Source organism: Rhincodon typus, chromosome 46, assembly GCF_021869965.1.
Source record: "Rhincodon typus isolate 14 chromosome 46, sRhiTyp1.1, whole genome shotgun sequence".
NCBI lineage: Eukaryota > Metazoa > Chordata > Chondrichthyes > Orectolobiformes > Rhincodontidae > Rhincodon > Rhincodon typus.
In genome coordinates this window covers 7,837,322-7,846,636 of record NC_063377.1, presented here as the reverse complement: position 1 = coordinate 7,846,636, position 9,315 = coordinate 7,837,322, and the positions used below count along the sequence as shown (strand labels likewise).

Below are 9,315 nucleotides of genomic sequence, written 5' to 3'. Positions count from 1 at the left end.
TGCGATGGCCGGGAATCGAACCCGGGTCAACTGCTTGGAAGGCAGCTATGCTCACCACTATACCACCATCGCCTTGTTGCGACGTTGCGGCAGGGGCTTTGATAGATCTCAATTGGTCTCACGTGGCATTCATTTTGTTACATTCTCCGATGTATCTATTTTCTGTATCCAAGGCTTTCATTGTGACATCACCTCCCCGCCAGGGCTACAAACTCCTCGTTTGCTTACATGACACCTTTCAATAAAATGTTAATAAAGAACACCTCCAAATTAATAAATCATTTTATTTACATACAAATACTGTTGCAAATATTAAGAATGCACACCTCCAAACTAATAAACCACTTCATTTTTGTGCAAAGTATTACTACTGCAAATATTAAGAATGAACTTCCAAATTAATAAATTTGTTTACTTGCAAATTATTATTGCAAATATTAATGTACATTTAAAAATTAATAAAGAACAATTTTACATGCAAAATTACATACTAAAATGAGCACTTTTGAATTGATAAGGCACATCATTTGCTTGCAAATTAATATTGTAAATATTAATAACGCACAGCTCCAGATTAATTAAGCACTTCATTGACCTGCAAATTACTTTTGGAGCAAAAATGAATAACGTACATCTCCATATTAATAAAGCAAAATTTGCTAATATGCTATCATTGCAAAATATTAATTGTGCACACAGCCAAATAAAACAATTTACCTGCAAAATATTATTCTACAAGTTAATAATTCATACCTCCAAATTAATTAAGCACTCTGTTTACATGCAAAATATTATCATTGTAGATATCAATAATGTATGTCTCCAAATTAATTATGCATTTTATTCCGATGCAAAACATTATTATTAATTTGTGCATCCAGTGCGCTAGCACAGCCTTCAGCCACCTGAGGAAAAGGGTGTTCCAGGTAACATCAGACCCAACACTAAGATGATGGCATACAGAGCTGTAATGGTTCCCACCCTCCTATATGGTTCTGAGACGTGGACTATCTACAGCAGGCACCTAAAGGCACTGGCTACACAAGATCCTGCAAATCCAAAGGGAAGATAGACGCACCAACACCAGCGTCCTCGACCAGGCCAACGTCCCCAGCATCGAGGCGCTGACCACCTTGATCAGCTACAATGGGCTGGGCATGTCGCCCGCACGACCGACACGAGACTCGCCGAGCGGTTGCCCTGCTCCCAGCTCCGAAACAGCCCAGGTGGACAGAGGAGGTGCTTCAGGGATACCATCAAGGCCTCACTGGAGAAGTGCAGCACTCCCACTGACACCTGCGAGACCGCCCAAAAGCGGACGAGGAGCATCTCGAGACCTGCCATCGGGAAAATGCGAGAGGAGGGCGCTGTCACTTCAATGCCGCACCCATCCCTTCCCATGACCACCTTCTGCCCCAAGTGTAACAGAGTCTGCAGGGGCCACATTGGTCTGTACAGCCACCTACGGACTCAGATTGGTAGAGTCATCCTTGTCGACGAGGGACTGCCAACAATTATGTTTAAAACTTGCATTGATTTCCAAATAATTGAGCACTTGCAATAATAGTCTGTGTGTAAACTAAGAGCTTAATCAACTTGGAGGTGTGTATTTGTAAGTGCTTTCTTTATGTACAAACCTGGAGCCATGTATTATTAAAATATTGTCATCATAGTGCAAGACAGAATAAGCATGATAGCACAAAATAATCATGAGATATAGAATCCATTTCGAGTCATTGTGCACAGCACGGAAACAGACCCTTTGGTCTAACTCGTCCATACCAGCCAGATATCCTACATTAATCTAGTCCCATTTGCCAGCATTTGGCCCATATCCCGCTAAATCCTTCCTATCCATGTACCCATCCAGATGCCTTTTATATGTTGTAATTGTACCAGCCTCCACCACTTCCTCTGGCAGCTCATTCCATACACGCACCACCCTCTGCGTGAAAAAGTTGCCCCTTAGGTCCCTTTTAAATCATTCCCTGCCTCACCTTAAACCTCTAGTTATGGACTCCCCCAACCCAGGGAAAAGACCTTTGCTATTCAGCCTATCCATACCCTTCACGATTTTATAAACCTCTGTAAGGTCACCTCTCAGCCTTCCACGCTCCAGGGATAACATCCCCAGCCTATTTGGCCTCTCCGTACGGCTCGAACAGGATGCAGATTAAGTAACAGTAATGGGAAGAACACACTTGTGGGAGCAGCTGTCCTGAGAGACGATAAATCAGGAGATAATGAGGGCATGTTTAAAAAAGACAGTACATCACTCGTGGGCGACTTTATTTTTCATATTAATGGGAAAGTCAATTAGCAAATGTAGGAGGAATTCATAAGGTTGTATTTAGAACACTTCCTTTGAATACTTCCTTGTGGATCCAACCAGGGATTAGGCTTTTTGACAATGCTATCCCACTATTTCCTCACAGACTCTGATATTAGAAAAATCACCCACACCTTATCTTCCATCTCCTTGTCTGTATAACAGGATGGAAACTAGTGCTACGGGAGTCAGTATAGGGACCACACCGTGTGCAATAAGTACTAATGACCTGTTTGGCAAAAGTGAATTTTTCTTTTAACCAAGTTTGAAGTTAATCCAAAAGTAGATGGGGAGCTAATTTGTGAGGATGAAGCAAAGCATCTGCAGAGGAATTTAGGCAGGTTAAGTGAGGGGGCAACTTGGCAGATGGAATGCAGTGTAGGCAAATATGAGGTTACGAGCTTTGGTAGGTATCTTAAGGGCAAAAGAGTAACTAGGGAGAGAATAGGGTCACTTAGAGATCAACGAGGCGGCCCCCCTTAATGTAAATGAAATGTTTCGCTTTTTAACCTTGGCTGTTCCCCTAAGGTGGCTCAGTGGTTAGCACTGCTGCCTCACAGCACCAGGGACTTGGGTTTGAATCCACCCTTGGGCAACTGTCTGTGTGGAGTTTGCACATTCTCCCCACATCTGCATGGGTTTCTTCCCATGGTCCAAAGATGTGCAGGTTAGGATGGATTGGCCGTGCTAAGATGTCCACAGTGTCCAGGGGATGTCTCAGTTAGGTGGGTTATCCACGGGAAATGCAGAGTTACAGGGATAGCATAAGGGAATGGGTCTGAGTGAGATGCTGTTTGGAGAGTTGGTGTGACCTCGATGGGCCAAACAGCCTGCTTCCACACTCTAGAGATTCCATGAGGCCCTCCATATGTGGAACCACCGGAGATGGGTGAGGTCCTAAACAAATAGCATGCATCAGTATTTACCATGGAGAAAGACATGGAGGCCAGGAAAATAAGTAGTGATATCTTGAAAAGAGTCCCCATTACAAAAGAGGAGGTGCTAGCGGTCTTAAAATGCATAAAAGTGGATAAAGCCTGGGACCTGAGCAGGTGTATCCCAGGACATTGTGGGAAGCGAGGGAAGTGATTGTGAGGCCCCTAGCAGAGATATTTGTATCACTGATGGCTGCAGGTGAGGTGCCAGAAGACTGGATGGTGGCTAATATGGGTGCCATTATTTAAGAAAGGCTGAGGACAAACCACGAACAACAGAGCGGTGAGTCTGATGTCAGTGGTGGGTAAGTTGTTGGAGGGGATTCTGAGAAACAGCTTCTTCATGCATTTGGGAAAGCACGGACTGGTTAGGGATAGCCTACATGGCTTTGCCCATGGGAAATTGTGTCTCACAAACTTGACTGAATTTTTTGAGAACATTACCAAAAAGATTGATGAGGACAGAGCAGTAGACATTCTATACACGGACTTCAGTAAAGCCTTTGACAAGGTTCTGCACGGTAGACTAATTAGTAAAGTTAGATCACATGGGAATCAGGGAGAGCTTCCCAATTGGATATAAAATTGGCTTGACGGTAGGAGACACAGGTTGGTGGTGGAGTGTTGTTTTTCGGGCTGGAGGCCTGTGACCATCAGTGTTTCACAGAGATCGTTGCTGGGTTCAGTGTTGTCTGTCCTTTATGTAAACAATTTGGATGAGAATTTCAGAGGCCTGGTTAGTAAGTTTGCAGATGACACCAAAATTGGTGGTATATTCGACAGTGAAGAAGGTTATCTAAGATGACTAAGGGATCTTAATCAATTAGGCCAATAAGCTGAGCAGTGGCAGATGGAATTTAATTTTGATAAATGTGAGGTGTTGCATTTTGGTAAGACAAGCCAGAGCAGGACAGTTAATGACAGGGCCCTGGGGAATGCGGTCGAACAAAGAGACCTAGGGGTACAGTTCCTTGAAAGTGGCATCACAGATAGATAGAGTGGTGAAAAAGGCTTTTGGCACACTTGCCTTCATCAGTTAGAGAATTGAGTATAGCAGTTGGGATGTTACAGTTGTATGAGACATTTGTGAGGCCACATTTGGAGAGCTGCAAACAATTCTGGTCGCCCTGCTATAGGAAGGATGTTATTAAACTGGAGAAGAAAGGATTTACAAGTACGTTACTGAGACTGGAGGGTTTGAGTTATAAGGAGAGGCTGGGGCTGTTTTCCCTGGAGTAAGCTTATAGAGGTTCATAAAATCAGGAGGGGCATAGATAAGGTGAATAGCAAAGGTATTTTCCCCAGGGCAAGGGAGTCCAAAACTAGAGGACACAGGTTTACGGTGAGAGGGGAAAGATTTAAAAGGGATGTGAGGGGTAACTTTTTCACATAGAGGGTGGTGCGTGTATGGAATGAGCTGCAAAGGAAGTAGTAGAGGCTGGTACAATTACAACATTTAAAAGGCATCTGAGCGGGTACATGAATAGGAAAGGTTTAGAGGGATATGGGCCAAACGCAGGCTAGTTCAGTTTTGGAAGCCTGGTTGGAATGGATGAGTTGGACCGAAAGGTCTATTTCCATGCTGCATAACTCTATGAGCTGGTATAAAGAGCTCTCCCAAGTGTCCCAGAACCAGTATCGATGCCCTCAACCAATACACACAAGTGACCTGATCACTCATAACGTTGCTTCCTTAGTTTGTTGGACGTGGGCATTGCTGGCTGGGCCCAGCATTTATTGCCCGTCCCTAGCTGCCCCTGGGGAAGTCGGGGGTGGTGAGCTGCCTCCATGAACCACTGCAGTCCCTGTGTGGGGTAGGCACACCCCAGACAGTGCTGTTAGGGACAGAATTTCAGGATTTTGAACGACCGATATATTTCCAAGTTGGGATGGTGAGTGGCTTGGAGGGGAACTTGCAGAGGGTGGTGTTCCCATGTATCTATTGCCCCTTGACCTTCAAGATGGAAGGTTCTCATACCTGTGTCTTCCTCACTGTCTCTGTGAAAATACTTGCGATGGTGGACTTGGAAGGCACTGTTGAAGGAGTCTTGGCGAGTTTGTTGGAGATTGCTGTGCGCAAGACAGTCTGGTGCATTGACTGCTTCACCGCAAGGACCCTACTAAGTCAAAGTTAGCAAGAACTGCAGATGCTGGAGTCAGAGAATAACACAGTGTGGAGCTGGAGGAACACAGCAGGCCAGGCAGCATCAGAGGAGCAGGAAAGTTGACGTTTCAGGCCAGGACCCTTCAGTGCCTTTATAGCACCTTCAGAAACACCCTCAGGGCTGTGAAAGTTGCTACAGAAATGCAGGTTGTTGGCTGCAGCTTCATTGTTATAAGTTTGGGAGTGCCTTTGACTCTCCCTTGGAAGGGTTCCAGAGGAAAGTGGAAAAAAGAAATCTTTGGACGGTGGGAGGAAAGCAGAGCACCCAGAGGAAAACCCATGCAGACATGGGTGGGGTAGAACAGGCAAATTCCACATGGACAGTCACCTGAGGCTGGAAACCAAACTGTTTCCCTGGCGCCGTGAGGCAGTGGTGCTAACCACTGAGCCAAAACTGTCACTGATGGGATTGATAAGGGGATGGAGGGTTACGGGCAGAAGGCACGAGAGTGGGGTTGAGAAACATACCAAGCCGTGATCGAATGGCGGAGCAGACTCGAAGGGCCGAATGGCCTAACAGTATGGTCTTCCAAATTTCTTGCAATCTCTTTGTCTTGCTCTGCAATCAGCGAATACAATGCAACCAATGCTAAAACAGTGAGGTGGAGCTATAATTGCTGCCTTTGTGTGTCTGTGTCTGTGGGAAGTGGAGGCTTTTTTTTTCCCTGTTGACTTCAACACCTGCAGAACAGGAAGAAAATCACAGCTACCACTATAACAGCAGGGAGAAAGCACCGTTTACTGACACAAGGAACTGGAGGCAAACGTTACGACACAAAACCAGGCGGGTAATGTATGTTCCTTTCCTATTGAAATAAAAATAACAAGTGGAAATCTCTTCGGCAATTTGAGAATTGGTTCATACAATATGATGAGGTGGGTCTCTTCATATCATTCAATCTATCAGACATTGATGCTATAATGATCTATCCTTTCCCATTTTAGTTTTAAAACATTTCCCTTTCTTATTTTTTTTTCATTAGCAATGGCCTGAAATGAAAAGGTTCTGGCTAATTCTTGCTGTAATTGTCATTTCTCATGTTCCACTCGAATGAATATTCTAACCACCCCCTACCACACCTCTCTCGCTATGGCTGAATTACTTCATTACTTTTGCAACTAAGGTTCTGACAGAATTGGACCTGCTCCAGGAGGAGAGGACATGACAGCTCGGCTGAACGGGAGTTTGGGCATTTTAAACTCCCCCGAAGCTGAGGCAGAAGGATGGTAGAGTCTGGGCTGGAGGAAGGAGGCATCAGCCTGTGTATTTATCCTCATGCCCCTTGGCAAAACCCTCCCCTCCGCACCTCCAACAGCGTCATGGGTTAAGAGGGAGCGGGCACTGTCGGAGGGTCAGAGCTGAGAGAGCGGGCACTGAGGGAGTGGATACTGTTGGAGGGTCAGTTGTGAGGGAGCAGGCACTGTCGGAGGGTCAGTGCTGAGGAATTAGGCACTGTTGGAGGATCAGCGCTAAGGGAGAGGGCACTGTCGGAGGGTCAGTGCTGAGGGAGCGGGCGCTGTCGGACAGTCAGCGCTGAGGGAGCGGGCGCTGTCAGAGGGTCAGTGCTGAGGGAGCGGGCACTGTCAGAGGGTCAGTGCTGAGGGAGTGGGCACTGTCAGAGTTAGAGCTGAGGGAGCAGGCACTGTTGGAGGTAGTGAGTAGACAGGTAGACAGGTTGGTGAAGAAGGCGCTTGGCACACTTGCCTTCATTGCTCAGAGCATTGAGTATAGGAGTTGGAATGTTATGTGGTGGCTGTACAGGACATTGGTGAGACCACTTTGGAATCCTGTGCATGTGTACTGATTGTAGCAAGGTCTGCTATATGGACTTCATACAATTTGAGTTCCCTAATTGGGGCTGTTAACCTGGTCCGAACAGGGAGCCCTGGCTGACAGATATAAACAGGAGTGTCAGAGGTTCTGTTCATTCTGAGAGCTGGCTCTGAGGGAGCTGGATCAGTGTCAAGGACTCTCTACGTGTAAATAAAGGATGCCTTGATGATGGGATACTGGTCTCTGTGTAGTTATTTCAGTGTACAATTCTGGTCATTCTGCTATAGGAAGGATATTATTAAATTGGAAAGGGCGTGGAAATGATTTACCAGGATGTTACCAGGACTGGAGAGTTTGAGTTAGAGGGAGAGGCTGGATAGACTGGGGCTATTTTCCCTGGAGTGTTGGAGGCTGAGGGGTGACATTATAGAGGTTTATAAAATCATGAGGGGCATGCACAGGGTGAAAAATCAAGGTATTTTCGTCAGGGTGGGGCGTTCAAAACTAGAGGGGCATAGGTTTAAGGTGAGAGGGGAAAGATTTAAAAGGGCAACCTTTTGACACAGAATGTGGTGCGTGTATGGAATGAGCTGCCAGAGGAAGTGGTGGAAGCTAGTACAATTACAACATTTAAAAGACATTTGGATAAGTACATGGACAGGAAGGTGTTTGAGGGATATGGGCCATATGCAGGCAAATGGGACTAGTTTAGTTTGGGCAACCTGGTCGGCATGGACAAGCTGGTCCAAAAGGTCTGTTTCTGTGCTGTAGGACTCCATGACTCAATTTGATTATGGCCCTAGCTCTATTTTCCCTAACCCCTACAACCTTTGACTTCCTCATTAGTTAGGTGTCTGTTTAACTCTACCTTAAAAAAATACACAGCGCTCTGAGAATTCCACAGGCTCACAAGAGGAGGAAACTCTCTCCATTTTTGTGCATCCTCTTATTTGTAAATCATTTGTGTCATTCTAGTCCATCCCACACAGGGAAATACCACCTCACAGTCAAATCCCCTCAGGATCTTACACGTTTCAATAGGATCTTCTCTAATTTTCCTAACCTCCAATAGATACGGGATCAGCCTTTCCTCATAAGATAATATAGAGGCCATTCAGCCTCTCGGGTCTATACAGCCATTCAATTAAATCATGGCATGATCTGTGGCCCAAGTCCATAGACCTGCCCTTTGGCCCATATCCCTCAATACCTTTCCTTAGCAAAAAACATATCCATTTCAGATTTAAAATTAACAACTGATCCAATTAAGCACAAGTCAGGAGTGCCTTCCCACTTGCCCTGGATGGGGGCAGCTCCAATAACATTCAAGAAGCTCGACACCATCCAGGACAAAGCAGCCCCCACTTGACTGGCACCACATTCACTCCCTCTACCGCTGACGCTCAGCCGCAGCAGTGTATACCATCTGCAAGATGCACCCCTGTGACTCACCTTCCAAGCCAGCGACCTCTACCATCTAGAAGGACAAGGGCAGCAGATGCATGAGAACACCACCCCCTGCAAGCTCCCCTCCGAGCCACTCACCGTCCTGACTCGGAAGTATATCGGCTGTTCCTTCAGGGTCAAAATCCTGGAACTCCCTCACATGGACTGCAGCGGTTCAAGAAGGCAGCTGTCTCTTACCTTCTGCAGAGGCAAATAGTTGACGGGCAATAAATTCTGGCCCAGCCAGCAATGCCCCATTCCATGAATGTATTAAAAATGAACCCATAAAGATCATACAATCCCTACAGTGTGGAAACAGGCCCAAGTCCACACTGACTCTCAGAGCATCCCACCCAGACCCATCCCCCTATAACCCACCCAACATACACATCCCTGAACACTATGGGTAATTTAGCACAGCCAATCCACCCTAACCTGCACATCCCTGGGCACTACGGGGCAATTTAGCACGGCCAATCCACCCTAACCTGCACATCCTTGGGCACTACAGGACAATTTAGCACGGCCAATCCACCCTAAGCTGCACATCCCTGGGCACTAGGGGACAATTTAGCACGGCCAATCCACCCTAACCCGCACATCCCTGGGTACTTCGGGACAATTTAGCACGGCCAATCGACCCTAACCCGCACATCCCTGGGCACTA

At 46.3% G+C, this 9,315-nt stretch overlaps 1 non-coding gene across 1 annotated transcript; it reads right to left on the bottom strand.

The window, feature by feature from the left end:
* On the bottom strand, positions 1-72 carry trnag-ucc. The gene has a single exon. It is a non-coding gene; the product is annotated as a tRNA-Gly (tRNA).
* Between the last annotated feature and the right edge of the window lie 9,243 nt (positions 73-9,315).